Here is a 19,451-nt window from a genome sequence, read left to right as displayed (position 1 = left end):
TTAAACCGTCTACATCGCATTGATTTGCAGCTTAAACTTGTGCATCGCATGGACTTGAAGCTAACTCGATTGTTTCCCTTTCATTTGAAGATATATCGCTTATATCGCAAGTATCTCATGCTAAATCATTTGTGGCGCATGTAATTGAAGTTAAACCTTCTACATCGCATTGATTTGCAGCTAAATCATGTGTTTCGCATGGATTCGAAGATAACTCCATTGTTTCCCCTGCATTTGGAACTATTTCACTTATATCGCAAGTTTCTGATGCTAAATTTTTTGTTTCGCATGGGTTTGAAGCTAAACCTTCTACATTGCATTGATTTGCAGCTAAATAATGTGTTTCGCCTGCATTTGTAGCTACATCACTTGTATCGCAAGTATTTGTAAAAAAATCATTTGTTTCGTATGGATTTGAAGCTAACTCGTTTGTTTCGCCTGAGGTTGAATCTATATCACTTATATTGCAAGTATTTAAAGCTAAATCATTTGTTTCGCATGGATTTGAAGCTAAACCTTCTACATCGCATTGATTTGCAGCTAAATCATGTGTTTCACATGGATTTGGAGCTAACCCGATTGTTTCACCTGCATTTGAAACTATATCACATATATCCCAAGTGTTTGAAGCTAAACCATTTGTTTCGCATGGATTTGAAGCTAAACCTTCTACATCGCATTGATTTGAAGCTAAATCATGTATGTCGCATGGATTTAAAACTATCTCGTTTGTTTCGTCAGCATTTGCAGCTATATCACCTATATCGCAAGTATCTGAAGCTAAATCATTTTTTTCGCATGGATTTGAAGCTAAAACTTCTACACCGCATTGATTTGCAGCTGAATCATGTGTTTCGCATGGACTTGGAGCTAATTTGTTTGTTTCTCCTGCATTTGAAACTATATCACTTATATCGCAAGTATCTGATGCTAAATCATTTGTTTCGCATTGATTTGAAGCTAAACCTTCTACATCGCATTGATTTGCAGCTAAATCCTGTGTTTCGCATGGATTTGAAGCTAACTCGTTTGTTTCCTCTGCATTTGAAGCTATATCACTTATATCCCGAGTGTTTGAAGCTAATACAGTTGTTTCGCATGGATTCGAAGCTAAACCTTCTACATCGCATGATTTGCAGTTAAAGTATGTGTTTCGCATGGACTTCAAGCTAACTCGTTTGTTTCCCTTTCATTTGAAGCTATATCACTTATATCGCAAATATCTCATGCTAAATCATTTGTTTCGCAATGGATTTGAAGCTATATCACTTATATCGTATGTATTTGAAGAAAAATCATTTGTGTCGCATGGACTTGATGCTAAGCCTTCTACTTCGCATGAATTTGAAGCTAAATCATGTGCTTGGTTTGGATTTGAAACTAAGTCGATTGTTTCGGCTGCATACGAAGCTAACTCATGTATAACACAAGTATTTGAAGCTATAGCATTTGATTCGCATTGATTTGAAGCTAAACCTTCTACATCGCATTGATTTGCAGCTAAATCCTGTGTTTCACATGGATTTGAAGCTAACTCGTTTGTTTCCTCTGCATTTGAAGCTATATCACTTATATCCCGAGTGTTTGAAACTAATACAGTTGTTTCGAATGGATTCGAAGCTAAACCTTCTACATCGCATGATTTGCAGTTAAAGTATGTGTTTCGCATGGAATTCAAGCTAACTCGTTTGTTTCCCTTTCATTTGAAGCTATATCACTTATATCGCAAATATCTCATGCTAATTCATTTGTTTCGAATGGATTTGAAGCTAAACCTTCAACATCGCATTGATTTGCAGCTACATCATGTGTTTCGCATGGACTTGAAGCTAACTCGTTTGTATCGTATGCATTCGGAGCAATATCACTTATATCGCAAGTATCTGAAGCTAAATCATTTGTGTCGCATGAATTTGAAGCTAAACCTATTACATAGCATTGATTTGAAGCTCAATCATGTGTTTTGCATGGATTTGAAGCTAACTCGTTTGTTTCCCCTTCATTTGAAGCTATGTCACTTATATTGCGAGTAACTGATGCTAAATCAGTTGTTTCGCATGGATTCGAAGCTAAACCTTCTACATCGCATTGATTTGAAGCTAAATCATGTGTTTCGCTTGTATATGTAGCTAACTCGTTTGTTCCGCCTGCAGTTGAATCTATATCACTTATATCGCAAGTATTTGAAGCTAAATCATTTGTTCCGCATGGATTAGAAGCTATGCCTTCTACTTCGCATTGATTTGAAGCTAAATCGTTTGTTTCGCATGGATTTGGTGCTAACTCGTTTGTTTCTCCTGCATTTGAAGCTATATCACAAATCGAATGTATGTGATCCTAAATCATTTGTTTCGCGTGGGTTTGAAGCTAAGCATTCTACATCGCATTGATTTGCTGCTAAAGCATGTGTTTCGCATGGATTTGAAGGTAACTCGTTTGTTTCATCTGCATTTGAAGCTATATCACTTATATCCCAAGTGTTTGCAGCTCAATCATTTGTTTCGCATGGATTTGAAGCGAAACCTTCTAAATCGCATGAATTTTAAGCTCAATCATGTTTTCCGCATGGATTTGGAAATAACTCGTTTGTTACTCATGCATTCGAAGCTATATCACAAATCGAAAGTATGTGACCCTAAATCATTTGTATCGCGTGGGTTTGAAGCTAAGCATTCTACATCGCATTGATTTGCTGCTAAATCATGTGTTTCGCATTGATTTGATGCTAACTCGTTTGTTTCGTCTTCATTTGAAGCTATATCACTTAAATTGCAAGTAAATGAAGCTAAATCATTTGTGTCGCATGGATTTGAAGCTAAACCTTCTACGTAGCATGGATTTAAAGCTTAATCACGTGTTTTGCAGGGATTTGAAGCTAACTCGTTTGTTCCGCCTGCATTTGAAGCTTTATCACTCCTATACCAAGTGTTTGGAGCTAAATCATTTGCTTCGTATGGATTTGAACCTAAACATTCTACATTGCATGGACTTGAAGCTAACTCGTTTGTTTCGCATACATTTGATGCTAAATCATGTATATCACAAGTACCTGAAGCTAAACCATTTGTTTCGCATGATTTTGGATATAAACCATGTGTTTCGCATGAATTTGAACCTAAATCTTGCCTTTCGCATGCATTTGAAACTTAATCATGTGATTCGCATGGAGTTGAATCTAACTAACGTATATCACAAGTGTTTGAAGCAAAATCAGTTGTTTCGCATGGATTTGACGCTAATCCTTCTACTTCGAACTGATTTTAAGCAATATCATGTGTTTCGCATGGATTTGGAGCTAACCCGATTGTTTCACCTGCATATGAAACTATATCACTTATATCCCAAGTGTTTGAAGCTAAACCATTTGTTTCGCATGGATTTGAAGCTAAACCTTCTACATCGCATTGATTTGAAGCTAAATCATGTATGTCGCATGGATTTAAAGCTATCTCGTTTGTTTCGTCAGCATTTGCAGCTATATCACCTATATCGCACGTATCTGAAGCTAAATCATTTTTTTCGCATGGATTTGAAGCTAAAACTTCTACACCGCATGATTTGCAGTTAAAGTATGTGTTTCGCATGGACTTCAAGCTAACTCGTTTGTTTCCCTTTCATTTGAAGCTATATCACTTATATCGCAAATATCTCATGCTAAATCATTTGTTTCGCAATGGATTTGAAGCTATATCACTTATATCGTATGTATTTGAAGAAAAATCATTTGTTTCGCATGGACTTGATGCTAAGCCTTCTACTTCGCATGAATTTGAAGCTAAATCATGTGTTTGGTTTGGATTTGAAACTAAGTCGATTGTTTCGGCTGCATATGAAGCTAACTCATGTATAACACAAGTATTTGAAGCTAAAGCATTTGATTCGCATGGATTTGAAGCCAAGCCTTCTACTTCGCATTGATTTGAAGCTAAATCATGTGTTTCTCTTGGATTTGAAGATAACTCGTTTGTTTCACCTGCATTTGAAGCTATATCATGTATATCACAAGTATTTGAAGCTAAACCATTTGATTCGCATGTATTTGAAACTAAGCATTCTACTTCGCCTTCATTTGAAGCTTTATCACCTGTATCCCACGTGTTTGAAGCTCAATAATTTGTTTCGTATGGATTTGAAGCAAACCATTCTAAATCGCATTACTTTGAAGCTAAATCATGTGAATTGCTTAAATTTGAAGCTAACTCGTTTGTTTCGTCTGCATTTGAAGCTATATCACTTCTATCCCAAGAGTTTGAAGCTAAATCATTTGTTTCGCATTGATTTGAAGCTAAAACTTCTACATCGAATTGATTTGAAACTAAATCTTGCCTTTCGCATGCATTTGAAGCTATATCAATTATATCGCAAGTATATGAAGCTAAATAATTTGTGTCGCATGGATTTGAAGCTAAACCTTCTACGTAGCATGGATTTGAAGCTTGATCATGTGTTTTGCATGGATTTGAAGCTAACTCGTTTGTTTCACCTGCATTTGAAGCTATATCACAAATCTTAAGTATGTGACCTTAAATCATTTGTTTCGCATGACTTTGAAGCTAAGCATTCTACATCGCATTGATTTGCAGCTTAATCATGTGTTTCGCATGGATTTGAAGTTAAACCGTCTACATCGCATTGATTTGCAGCTTAAACTTGTGCATCGCATGGACTTGAAGCTAACTCGATTGTTTCCCTTTCATTTGAAGATATATCGCTTATATCGCAAGTATCTCATGCTAAATCATTTGTGGCGCATGTAATTGAAGTTAAACCTTCTACATCGCATTGATTTGCAGCTAAATCATGTGTTTCGCATGGATTCGAAGATAACTCCATTGTTTCCCCTGCATTTGGAACTATTTCACTTATATCGCAAGTTTCTGATGCTAAATTTTTTGTTTCGCATGGGTTTGAAGCTAAACCTTCTACATTGCATTGATTTGCAGCTAAATAATGTGTTTCGCCTGCATTTGTAGCTACATCACTTGTATCGCAAGTATTTGTAAAAAAATCATTTGTTTCGTATGGATTTGAAGCTAACTCGTTTGTTTCGCCTGAGGTTGAATCTATATCACTTATATTGCAAGTATTTAAAGCTAAATCATTTGTTTCGCATGGATTTGAAGCTAAACCTTCTACATCGCATTGATTTGCAGCTAAATCATGTGTTTCACATGGATTTGGAGTTAACCCGATTGTTTCTCCTGCATTTGAAACTATATGACTTATATCGCAAGTATCTGATGCTAAACCATTTGTTTCGCATGGATTTGAAGCTAAACCTTCTACATCGCATTGATTTGCAGCTAAATCCTGTTTTTCGCATGGATTTGAAGCTAACTCGTTTGTTTCCTCTGCATTTGAAGCTATATCACTTATATCCCGAGTGTTTGAAGCTAATACAGTTGTTTCGCATGGATTCGAAGCTAAACCTTCTACACCGCATGATTTGCAGTTAAAGTATGTGTTTCGCATGGTCTTCAAGCTAACTCGTTTGTTTCCCTTTCATTTGAAGCTATATCACTTATATCGCAAATATCTCATGCTAAATCATTTGTTTCGCAATGGATTTGAAGCTATATCACTTATATCGTATGTATTTGAAGAAAAATCATTTGTTTCGCATGGACTTGATGCTAAGCCTTCTACTTCGCATGAATTTGAAGCTAAATCATGTGTTTGGTTTGGATTTGAAACTAAGTCGATTGTTTCGGCTGCATATGAAGCTAACTCATGTATAACACAAGTATTTGAAGCTAAAGCATTTGATTCGCATGGATTTGAAGCTAAGCCTTCTACTTCGCATTGATTTGAAGCTAAATCATGTGTTTCTCTTGGATTTGAAGATAACTCGTTTGTTTCACCTGCATTTGAAGCTATATCATGTATATCACAAGTATTTGAAGCTAAACCATTTGATTCGCATGTATTTGAAACTAAGCATTCTACTTCGCCTTCATTTGAAGCTAAATCATGTGTTTCGCATGGATTTGAAACTAACTGGTTCCTTTCGCCTGTATTTGATGCTATATCACTTATATCGCAAGTATCTGAAGCTAATTCATTTGTTTCGCATGTATTTGAAGCTAAGACATCTAGTTTGCATTGATTTGAAGCTAAATCATGAGTTTCGCATGGATTTGAAGCTAACTCGTTTGTACCGCCTGCATTTGAAGCTATATCACTCCTATCCCAAGTGTTGGAGCTAAATCATTTGTTTCGCATGGATTTGAACCTAAACCTTCTACATCGTATGGACTTTAAGCTAACTCGTTTGTTTCGCATGCAGCTGAAGCTTTATCACCTGTATCCCACGTGTTTGAAGCTCAATAATTTGTTTCGTATGGATTTGAAGCAAACCATTCTAAATCGCATTACTTTGAAGCTAAATCATGTGAATTGCTTAAATTTGAAGCTAACTCGTTTGTTTCGTCTGCATTTGAAGCTATATCACTTCTATCCCAAGAGTTTGAAGCTAAATCATTTGTTTCGCATTGATTTGAAGCTAAAACTTCTACATCGAATTGATTTGAAACTAAATCTTGCCTTTCGCATGCATTTGAAGCTATATCAATTATATCGCAAGTATATGAAGCTAAATAATTTATGTCGCATGGATTTGAAGCTAAACCTTCTACGTAGCATGGATTTGAAGCTTGATCATGTGTTTTGCATGGATTTGAAGCTAACTCGTTTGTTTCACCTGCATTTGAAGCTATATCACAAATCTTAAGTATGTGACCTTAAATCATTTGTTTCGCATGACTTTGAAGCTAAGCATTCTACATCGCATTGATTTGCAGCTTAATCATGTGTTTCGCATGGATTTGAAGTTAAACCGTCTACATCGCATTGATTTGCAGCTTAAACTTGTGCATCGCATGGACTTGAAGCTAACTCGATTGTTTCCCTTTCATTTGAAGATATATCGCTTATATCGCAAGTATCTCATGATAAATCATTTGTGGCGCATGTAATTGAAGTTAAACCTTCTACATCGCATTGATTTGCAGCTAAATCATGTGTTTCGCATGGATTCGAAGATAACTCCATTGTTTCCCCTGCATTTGGAACTATTTCACTTATATCGCAAGTTTCTGATGCTAAATTTTTTGTTTCGCATGGGTTTGAAGCTAAACCTTCTACATTGCATTGATTTGCAGCTAAATAATGTGTTTCGCCTGCATTTGTAGCTACATCACTTGTATCGCAAGTATTTGTAAAAAAATCATTTGTTTCGTATGGATTTGAAGCTAACTCGTTTGTTTCGCCTGAGGTTGAATCTGTATCACTTATATTGCAAGTATTTAAAGCTAAATCATTTGTTTCGCATGGATTTGAAGCTAAACCTTCTACATCGCATTGATTTGCAGCTAAATTATGTGTTTCACATGGATTTGGAGCTAACCCGATTGTTTCTCCTGCATTTGAAACTATATGACTTATATCGCAAGTATCTGATGCTAAACCATTTGTTTCGCATGGATTTGAAGCTAAACCTTCTACATCGCATTGATTTGCAGCTAAATCCTGTTTTTCGCATGGATTTGAAGCTAACTCGTTTGTTTCCTCTGCATTTGAAGCTATATCACTTATATCCCGAGTGTTTGAAGCTAATACAGTTGTTTCGCATGGATTCGAAGCTAAACCTTCTACATCGCATGATTTGCAGTTAAAGTATGTGTGTCGGATGGTCTTCAAGCTAACTCGTTTGTTTCCCTTTCATTTGAAGCTATATCACTTATATCGCAAATATCTCATGCTAAATCATTTGTTTCGCAATGGATTTGAAGCTATATCACTTATATCGTATGTATTTGAAGAAAAATCATTTGTTTCGCATGGACTTGATGCTAAGCCTTCTACTTCGCATGAATATGAAGCTAAATCATGTGTTTGGTTTGGATTTGAAACTAAGTCGATTGTTTCGGCTGCATATGAAGCTAACTCATGTATAACACAAGTATTTGAAGCTAAAGCATTTGATTCGCATGGATTTGAAGCCAAGCCTTCTACTTCGCATTGATTTGAAGCTAAATCATGTGTTTCTCTTGGATTTGAAGATAACTCGTTTGTTTCACCTGCATTTGAAGCTATATCATGTATATCACAAGTATTTGAAGCTAAACCATTTGATTCGCATGTATTTGAAACTAAGCATTCTACTTCGCCTTCATTTGAAGCTAAATCATGTGTTTCGCATGGATTTGAAACTAACTGGTTCCTTTCGCCTGTATTTGATGCTATATCACTTATATCGCAAGTATCTGAAGCTAATTCATTTGTTTCGCATGTATTTGAAGCTAAGACATCTAGTTTGCATTGATTTGAAGCTAAATCATGAGTTTCGCATGGATTTGAAGCTAACTCGTTTGTACCGCCTGCATTTGAAGCTATATCACTCCTATCCCAAGTGTTGGAGCTAAATCATTTGTTTCGCATGGATTTGAACCTAAACCTTCTACATCGTATGGACTTTAAGCTAACTCGTTTGTTTCGCATGCAGCTGAAGCTTTATCACCTGTATCCCACGTGTTTGAAGCTCAATAATTTGTTTCGTATGGATTTGAAGCAAACCATTCTAAATCGCATTACTTTGAAGCTAAATCATGTGAATTGCTTAAATTTGAAGCTAACTCGTTTGTTTCGTCTGCATTTGAAGCTATATCACTTCTATCCCAAGAGTTTGAAGCTAAATCATTTGTTTCGCATTGATTTGAAGCTAAAACTTCTACATCGAATTGATTTGAAACTAAATCTTGCCTTTCGCATGCATTTGAAGCTATATCAATTATATCGCAAGTATATGAAGCTAAATAATTTGTGTCGCATGGATTTGAAGCTAAACCTTCTACGTAGCATGGATTTGAAGCTTGATCATGTGTTTTGCATGGATTTGAAGCTAACTCGTTTGTTTCACCTGCATTTGAAGCTATATCACAAATCTTAAGTATGTGACCTTAAATCATTTGTTTCGCATGACTTTGAAGCTAAGCATTCTACATCGCTTTGATTTGCAGCTTAATCATGTGTTTCGCATGGATTTGAAGTTAAACCGTCTACATCGCATTGATTTGCAGCTTAAACTTGTGCATCGCATGGACTTGAAGCTAACTCGATTGTTTCCCTTTCATTTGAAGATATATCGCTTATATCGCAAGTATCTCATGCTAAATCATTTGTGGCGCATGTAATTGAAGTTAAACCTTCTACATCGCATTGATTTGCAGCTAAATCATGTGTTTCGCATGGATTCGAAGATAACTCCATTGTTTCCCCTGCATTTGGAACTATTTCACTTATATCGCAAGTTTCTGATGCTAAATTTTTTGTTTCGCATGGGTTTGAAGCTAAACCTTCTACATTGCATTGATTTGCAGCTAAATAATGTGTTTCGCCTGCATTTGTAGCTACATCACTTGTATCGCAAGTATTTGTAAAAAAATCATTTGTTTCGTATGGATTTGAAGCTAACTCGTTTGTTTCGCCTGAGGTTGAATCTATATCACTTATATTGCAAGTATTTAAAGCTAAATCATTTGTTTCGCATGGATTTGAAGCTAAACCTTCTACATCGCATTGATTTGCAGCTAAATCATGTGTTTCACATGGATTTGGAGCTAACCCGATTGTTTCTCCTGCATTTGAAACTATATGACTTATATCGCAAGTATCTGATGCTAAACCATTTGTTTCGCATGGATTTGAAGATAAGCCTTCTACATCGCATTGATTTGAAGCTTAATCATGAGTTTCGCTTGGATTTAAAGCTAAACATTCTACATCGCATGGATTCGAAGATAACTCCATTGTTTCCCCTGCATTTGGAACTATTTCACTTATATCGAAAGTTTCTGATGCTAAATTTTTTGTTTCGCATGGATTTGAAGCTAAACCTTCTACATTGCATTGATTTGCAGCTAAATAATGTGTTTCGCATGGATTTGTAGCTAAATCATTTGTCTCGCACGAATATGAAGCTAATCGATGTGTTTCGCATGAACTTTTTAGCTATATCATGTGTTTCGCATGGATTTGAAGCTATATCACTTATATCGTATGTATTTGAAGAAAAATCATTTGTTTCGCATGGACTTGATGCTAAGCCTTCTACTTCGCATGAATTTGAAGCTAAATCATGTGTTTGGTTTGGATTTGAAACTAACTCGATTGTTTCGGCTGCATATGAAGCTAACTCATGTATAACACAAGTATTTGAAGCTAAAGCATTTGATTCGCATGGATTTGAAGCTTAGCCTTCTACTTCGCATTGATTTGAAGCTAAATCATGTGTTTCGCATGGATTTGAAGCTAACTCGTTTGTTTCGCATGCAGTTCAAGTTAAAACATGTATAAAACAAGAATTTGAAGCTAAACTATTTGTTTCGCAAGGATTTAAAGCTAAACAATGTGTTTCCAATACATTTGAAGATAAATCATGTGTTTCGCATGGATTTGAAGCTAACTCGATTGGTTCGCATGCAGTTGAAGCTAAATGATCTATATCACAAGTATTTGAAGCCAAACCTTTTGTTTCTCATGGATTTGAAACTAAGCCTTCTACTTAGCATTGTTTTGAAGCTAAATCATGTGTTTCGCATGGATTTCAAGATAACTCGTTTGTTTCGCCAGCAGCTGTAGCTAAATCATGTATATCACAAGTATTTGATGCTAAACCAATTTATTCGCATGTATTTGAATCTCAGCCTTCCACTTTGCATTGATTTGAAGCTAAATCATGTGTTTCGCATGGATTTGAAGCTAACTCGTTTGCTTCGCATGTAGTTGAAGCTAAATCATGTATGTCACAAGTATTTGAAGCTGAACCGTTGGTTTCGCATGAATATTAAGCTAAACCATGTGTTTCGGGTGAATTTGAATCTAAATCATGTGTTTCGTTTGGATTTGAAACTAACTCGATTGTTTCGGCTGCATATGAAGCTAAATCATGTATAACACAAGTATTTGAAGCTAAAGTATTTGATTCGCATGGATATGAAGCTAAGCCTTCTATTTCGCATTGATTTGAAGCTAAATTATGTGTTTCTCTTGGATTTGAAGCTAACTCGTTTGTTTCACCTGTATTTGAAACTATATCATGTGTATCACAAGTATTTGAAGCTAAACCATTTGCTTCGCATGGATTCGAAGATAAGCATTCTACTTCGCATTGATTTGAAGATTAATCATGTGTTTCGCATGGATTTGAATCTAACTCGTTCATTTCGCCTGCATTTGAAGCTAAATCATTTATAGCACAAGTATTTGAAGCGAAACCATTTGATTCGCATGTATTTGAAACTAAGCATTCTACTTCGCATTGATTTGAAGCTAAATCCTGTGTTTCGCATGGATTTGAAGCTATCTCGATTGTTTTGCATGCAGTTGAAGCTAAATCATCTATATCACAAGTATTTGAAGCTAAATCATTTGTTTCGCATGGATTTGAAGACAAACCGTCCACTTCGCATTGATTTGAAGTTAAATTATGTGTTTCCCTTGGGTGTGAAGCTAAATATTATGTCTCGCATGCAGCTGTAGCTAAATCATGTATATCACAAGTATTTGATGCTAAACCAATTTATTCGCATGTATTTGAATCTAAGCCTTCCACTTTGCATTGATTTGAAGCTAAATCATGTGTTTCGCATGGATTTGAAGCTAACTCGTTTGCTTCGCATGTGGTTGAAGCTAAATCATGTATGTCACAAGTATTTGAATCTGAACCGTTGGTTTCGCATGAATATTAAGCTAAACCATGTGTTTCGGGTGAATTTGAATCTAAATCATGTGTTTCGTTTGGATTTGAAACTAACTCGATTGTTTCGGCTGCATATGAAGCTAAATCATGTATAACACAAGTATTTGAAGCTAAAGTATTTGATTCGCATGGATTTGAAGCTAAGCCTTCTATTTCGCATTGATTTGAAGCTAAATTATTTGTTTCTCTTGGATTTGAAGCTAACTCGTTTGTTTCACCTGCATTTGAAGCTATATCACTTGTATCGCAAGTATGTGAAGCTAAATCATTTGTTCCGCATGGATTTGAAGCTAAACCTTCTACATCGCATGGATTTGAAGCTAACTTGTTTGTTGCGCATGCAGTTGAAGCTAAATCAAGTATAAAACAAGTATATGAAGTTAAACTATTCGTTTCACACGGATTTGAAACTATGCCTTCTACTTTGCATTGATTTGAAGCTAAATCAGGTGTATCGCTTGGATTTGAAGCTATCTCGTTTGTTTCGCATGAAGTCGAATCCAAATCATGTATATCACATGTACTTGAAGCTAAACAATTTGATTCGCATAGATTTGAAGTTCTGCCTTCTACTTCGCATTGATTTGAAGCTACATCATGTGATTCGCTTGGATTTGAAGCTAACTCGTTTGTTTCGCCTGCAGATGAATCTATATCACTTATATCGCAAGTATTTGTAGCTAAATCATTTGTGTCGAATGGATTTGATGCTAAACCTTCTACGTCGCATTTATTTGCAGCTTAATCATGTGATTCGCATGGATTTGAAGCTATCTCGATTGTTTTGCATGCAGTTGAAGCTAAATCATCTATATCACAAGTATTTGTAGCCAAACCATTTGTTTCTCATGGATTTGAAACTAAGCCTTCTACTTAGCATTGATTTTAAGCTAAATCATGTGTTTGGCATGGATTTGAAGCTAACTCGATTGGTTCGCATGCAGTTGAAGCTAAATGATCTATATCACAAGTATTTGAAGCCAAACCTTTTGTTTCTCATGGATTTGAAACTAAGACTTCTACTTAGCATTGTTTTGAAGCTAAATCATGTGTTTCGCATGGATTTCAAGATAACTCGTTTGTTTCGCCAGCAGCTGTAGCTAAATCATGTATATCACAAGTATTTGATGCTAAACCAATTTATTCGCATGTATTTGAATCTCAGCCTTCCACTTTGCATTGATTTGAAGCTAAATCATGTGTTTCGCATGGATTTGAAGCTAACTCGTTTGCTTCGCATGTAGTTGAAGCTAAATCATGTATGTCACAAGTATTTGAAGCTGAACCGTTGGTTTCGCATGAATATTAAGCTAAACCATGTGTTTCGGGTGAATTTGAATCTAAATCATGTGTTTCGTTTGGATTTGAAACTAACTCGATTGTTTCGGCTGCATATGAAGCTAAATCATGTATAACACAAGTATTTGAAGCTAAAGTATTTGATTCGCATGGATATGAAGCTAAGCCTTCTATTTCGCATTGATTTGAAGCTAAATTATGTGTTTCTCTTGGATTTGAAGCTAACTCGTTTGTTTCACCTGTATTTGAAACTATATCATGTGTATCACAAGTATTTGAAGCTAAACCATTTGCTTCGCATGGATTCGAAGATAAGCATTCTACTTCGCATTGATTTGAAGATTAATCATGTGTTTCGCATGGATTTGAATCTAACTCGTTCATTTCGCCTGCATTTGAAGCTAAATCATTTATAGCACAAGTATTTGAAGCGAAACCATTTGATTCGCATGTATTTGAAACTAAGCATTCTACTTCGCATTGATTTGAAGCTAAATCCTGTGTTTCGCATGGATTTGAAGCTATCTCGATTGTTTTGCATGCAGTTGAAGCTAAATCATCTATATCACAAGTATTTGAAGCTAAATCATTTGTTTCGCATGGATTTGAAGACAAACCGTCCACTTCGCATTGATTTGAAGTTAAATTATGTGTTTCCCTTGGGTGTGAAGCTAAATATTATGTCTCGCATGCAGCTGTAGCTAAATCATGTATATCACAAGTATTTGATGCTAAACCAATTTATTCGCATGTATTTGAATCTAAGCCTTCCACTTTGCATTGATTTGAAGCTAAATCATGTGTTTCGCATGGATTTGAAGCTAACTCGTTTGCTTCGCATGTGGTTGAAGCTAAATCATGTATGTCACAAGTATTTGAATCTGAACCGTTGGTTTCGCATGAATATTAAGCTAAACCATGTGTTTCGGGTGAATTTGAATCTAAATCATGTGTTTCGTTTGGATTTGAAACTAACTCGATTGTTTCGGCTGCATATGAAGCTAAATCATGTATAACACAAGTATTTGAAGCTAAAGTATTTGATTCGCATGGATTTGAAGCTAAGCCTTCTATTTCGCATTGATTTGAAGCTAAATTATGTGTTTCTCTTGGATTTGAAGCTAACTCGTTTGTTTCACCTGCATTTGAAGCTATATCACTTGTATCGCAAGTATGTGAAGCTAAATCATTTGTTCCGCATGGATTTGAAGCTAAACCTTCTACATCGCATGGATTTGAAGCTAACTCGTTTGCTTCGCATGTAGTTGAAGCTAAATCATGTATGTCACAAGTATTTGAAGCTGAACCGTTGGTTTCGCATGAATATTAAGCTAAACCATGTGTTTCGGGTGAATTTGAATCTAAATCATGTGTTTCGTTTGGATTTGAAACTAACTCGATTGTTTCGGCTGCATATGAAGCTAAATCATGTATAACACAAGTATTTGAAGCTAAAGTATTTGATTCGCATGGATTTGAAGCTAAGCCTTCTATTTCGCATTGATTTGAAGCTAAATTATGTGTTTCTCTTGGATTTGAAGCTAACTCGTTTGTTTCACCTGCATTTGAAGCTATATCACTTGTATCGCAAGTATGTGAAGCTAAATCATTTGTTCCGCATGGATTTGAAGCTAAACCTTCTACATCGCATGGATTTGAAGCTAACTTGTTTGTTGCGCATGCAGTTGAAGCTAAATCAAGTATAAAACAAGTATATGAAGTTAAACTATTCGTTTCACACGGATTTGAAACTATGCCTTCTACTTTGCATTGATTTGAAGCTAAATCAGGTGTATCGCTTGGATTTGAAGCTATCTCGTTTGTTTCGCATGAAGTCGAATCCAAATCATGTATATCACATGTACTTGAAGCTAAACAATTTGATTCGCATAGATTTGAAGTTCTGCCTTCTACTTCGCATTGATTTGAAGCTACATCATGTGATTCGCTTGGATTTGAAGCTAACTCGTTTGTTTCGCCTGCAGATGAATCTATATCACTTATATCGCAAGTATTTGTAGCTAAATCATTTGTGTCGAATGGATTTGATGCTAAACCTTCTACGTCGCATTTATTTGCAGCTTAATCATGTGATTCGCATGGATTTGAAGCTATCTCGATTGTTTTGCATGCAGTTGAAGCTGAATCATCTATATCACAAGTATTTGTAGCCAAACCATTTGTTTCTCATGGATTTGAAACTAAGCCTTCTACTTAGCATTGATTTTAAGCTAAATCATGTGTTTGGCATGGATTTGAAGCTAACTCGTTTGTTTCGCATGCAGTTGAAACTAAATCATGTATATCACAAACATTTGAAGCTAAACCATTTGATTCGTTTGGACTTGAAGCTAAGCCTCCTACTTCGCAATGATTTGAAGCCAAGCCTTCTACTTCGCATTGATTTGATGCTAAACCATGTGTTTCGCATGAATTGAAGCTAAATCATATGTTTGGCATGGATTTGAGTTCAACTCGTTTGTTTCGTCTGCATTTAAAGCTATTTCATTTATATCGCAAGTATTTGATGCTTAATCATGTGTCTCGCTTGGATCTGAAGCGAAGCCTTCTACTTCGCATTGATTTGATGCTAAACCATGTGTTTCGCATGAATTTGAAGCTAAATCATGTGTCTCGCATGGATTTGAAGCTAACTCGTTTGTTTCGCATGGAGTTGAAGCTAAATCATGTATATCACAAGTATTTGAAGCTGAACCAATTGTTCCGCATGAATATTAATCTAAACCATGTGTTTCGCATGAATAATAATCTAAACCATGTGATTCGCATGAATTTAAAGCTAAATCATGTGTTTCGCATGGTTTTGAAGCTATGCCTTCTTCTTCGCATTGATTTGTAGCTACATCATTTGTTTCACTTGGATTTGAAGCTAACTCGTTTGTTTCGCATGCAGCTGATGCTAAATCATGTATATCACAAGTATTTGATGCTATACCAATTGATTCGCAGGGATTTGAAACTAAGCCTCCTAAATCGCATTAACTTGAAGCTAAATCATGTGCTTCGCTTGGATTTGAAGCTAACCCTTCTACTTCGCATTGATTTGAAGCTAAATCATGTGAGTCGCGTGGATTTGAAGCTACTCGTTTGTTTCGCATGCAGTTGAAGCTAAATCATGCATATCACAAGTATTTGAATCTAAACCATTTGTTTAGCATGGATTTGAAGCTAAATCATGTGTTACGCTTGGATTTGAAGCTAACTCGTTTGTTTCGCATGGAGTTGAAGCTAAGTCATGTATATCACAAGTATTTGAAGCTGAACCAATTGTTCCGCATGAATATTAATCTGAACCATTGGTTCGCGTGAATAATAATCTAAACCATTTAATTGGCATCAATTTAGAGGTAAATCATGTGTTTCGCATGGTTTTGAAGCTAACTCGTTTGTTTTTAATGCAGTTGAAGCTAAATCATGTATATGACAAGTATTTGAAGCTGAACCAATTGTTCCGCATGAATATTAATCTAAACCATGTGTTTCGCATGAATAATAATCTAAACCATGTGATTGGCATCAATTTAACGCTAAATCATGTGTTTCGCATGGTTTTGAAGCTAACTCGTGTGTTTTGAATGCAGTTGAAGCTAAATCATGTATATGACAAGTATTTGAAGTTAAACTATATGATTCGCATGGATTTGAAGCTAAGCCTTCTACTTCGCATTGATTTGTGGCTAAATCACGTGTCTCGCATGGATTTGAAGATAACTCGTTTGTTTCACATGCAGTTGAAGCTAAATCAAGTATATGACAATTATTTGAATCTGTACCATTTGTTTTGCATGAATATTAAGCTTAACCGTGTGTTTCGCATGAGTGTGAAGCTAAATCATGTGTTTCGCTTGGATTTGAAGCTAACTCGTTTGTTTCGCATGCAGTTGAAGCTAAATTATGAATATCACAAGTAGTTATATCTATACCATATGTTTCGCATGAATTTTAAGATAAGCCTTCAAGTTCGCAATGATTTGTAGCTAAATCATTTGTTCCGCATGGTTTGAAGCTAAATCATGTATATCACATTTATTTGTAGCTCAACCATTTGTTTCGCATGAATATTAAGCTGAACCACGTGTTTCGAATGAATTTGAAGCTAAATCATGTGTTTCGCGTGGAGTTGAAGCTAACTCGTAAGTTTGGAATGCAGTTGAAGCTAAATCAAATTTATCACAAGTATCTGAAACTAAACCAATATAATATATATTTGAAGCCAAATCATTTGTTTCGCATGAATACGAACATCAGCCTTCTACTTCGCATTAATTTGAAGCTATATCATTTGGTTCGCAAGGATTTGAAGCTAACGCGTTTGTTTCGCATGCAGTTGAAGCTAAATCATGTATATCACAAGTATTTGAAGCTATACCATTTGATTCGCATGTATTTGAATATAAGCCTTATACTTCGCATGAATTTGAAGCTAAATCTTGTGTTTCGTTTGGATTTAAAACTAACTTGATTGTTTCGGCTGCATTTGAAGCTAATTCATGTATAACACAAGTATTTGAAGCTAAAGCATTTGATTCGCATGGATTTGAAGCTAAGCCTTCTACTTCGCATTAATTTGAAGCTAAATCATGTGCTTCGCTTGGATTTGAAGATAAGCCTTCTACTTCGCATTGATTTGAAACTAAATCATGTGTTTCGCCAGAATTTGAAGCTAATTCATTTATTTCGATGCAGTTGAAGCTAAATCATGTATATTACAAGTATTTGAAGCTATACCATTTGTTTCGCATGGTTTTGAAGATGAGCCTTCTACTTCGCATTGACATAACTATTTGAAGCTCAACCATTTTTTTCGCATGAATATTTAGCTAATCCATGTGTTTCGAATGAATTTGAAGCACAGTCATGTGTTTCGCTTGGATTTGAAGCTAACTCGTCTGTTTCGCTTGACGTTGAAACTAAGTCATGTATATCACAAGTATTTGAAGATAAACCATTTCTTTCGCCTGCACTTGAAGCTAAGCCTTCTACTTCGCATTGATTGGAAACTAAATCATGTGTTTCGTTTGGATTTGAAGCTAATTTGTTTGTTTCGCATGCAGTTGAAGCTAAGTCATCCATGTCACAAGTATTTGAAGCTAAGCCATTTGTTTCTCATGCATTTGAAGCTAAGCTTTCCACTTCGCATTGATTTGAAGCTGAACCATTTCTTTCGCTTGAATTTGAAGCTAACACGTTTGTTTCACATGCAGTTGGAGCTAAATCATGTATATGACAAATATTTGATGCTGAACCATTTGTTTTGCATGAATATTAAGCTTAACCGTGTGTTTCGCATGAGTTTGAAGCTAAATCATGTGTTTCTCTTGGATTGGAAGCTAACTCGTTTGTTTCGCATGCAGTTGAAGCTATATCATGTTTATCACAAGTATTTGAAGCTGCACCATTTGTTTCGCATGAATATTAAGCTAAACCATGTGTTTCGAAATAATTTGAATCTAAATCATGTGTTTCGTATGGATTCGAAGGTAACTCGTTTGCTACGCATGCAGTTGAAGCTAAATCATGCATATCACAAGTATTTGAAGCTGAACCATTTGTTTCGCATGAATAGTAAGCTAATCCATGTGTTTCGAATGAATTTGAAGCTGAATCATGTGTTTCGCTTGGATTGGAAGCTAACTCGTTTGTTTCGAAAGCAGTTAAAGCTATATCATGTTTATCACAAGTATTTGAAGCTGAACCATTTGTTTCGCATGAATAGTAAGCTAATCCATGTGTTTCGAATGAATTTGAAGCTGAATCATGTGTTTCGCTTGGATTGGAAGCTAACTCGTTTGTTTCGAAAGCAGTTAAAGCTATATCATGTTTATCACAAGTATTTGAAGCAGAACCATTTGTTTCGCATGAATATTAAGCTAAACCATGTGTTTCGCATGAGTTTGAAGCTAAATCGCGTGTTTCGCTTGCATATGAATCTAAATCATGTGTTTCGCATGAATAATAATCTAAACCATGTGATTCGCATGAATTTAAAGCTAAATCATGTGTTTCGCATGGTTTTGAAGCTATGCCTTCTTCTTCGCATTGATTTGTAGCTACATCATTTGTTTCACTTGGATTTGAAGCTAACTCGTTTGTTTCGCATGCAGCTGATGCTAAATCATGTATATCACAAGTATTTGATGCTATACCAATTGATTCGCAGGGATTTGAAACTAAGCCTCCTAAATCGCATTAACTTGAAGCTAAATCATGTGCTTCGCTTGGATTTGAAACTAACCCTTCTACTTCGCATTGATTTGAAGCTAAATCATGTGAGTCGCGTGGATTTGAAGCTACTCGTTTGTTTCGCATGCAGTTGAAGCTAAATCATGCATATCACAAGTATTTGAATCTAAACCATTTGTTTAGCATGGAT

The sequence above is a fragment of the Megalopta genalis genome, unplaced genomic scaffold (assembly GCF_051020955.1).
Source record: "Megalopta genalis isolate 19385.01 unplaced genomic scaffold, iyMegGena1_principal scaffold0175, whole genome shotgun sequence".
Lineage (NCBI taxonomy): Eukaryota > Metazoa > Arthropoda > Insecta > Hymenoptera > Halictidae > Megalopta > Megalopta genalis.
The sequence above is the reverse complement of the archived record's forward strand: the minus strand, read 5'-3'. Positions refer to the sequence as shown.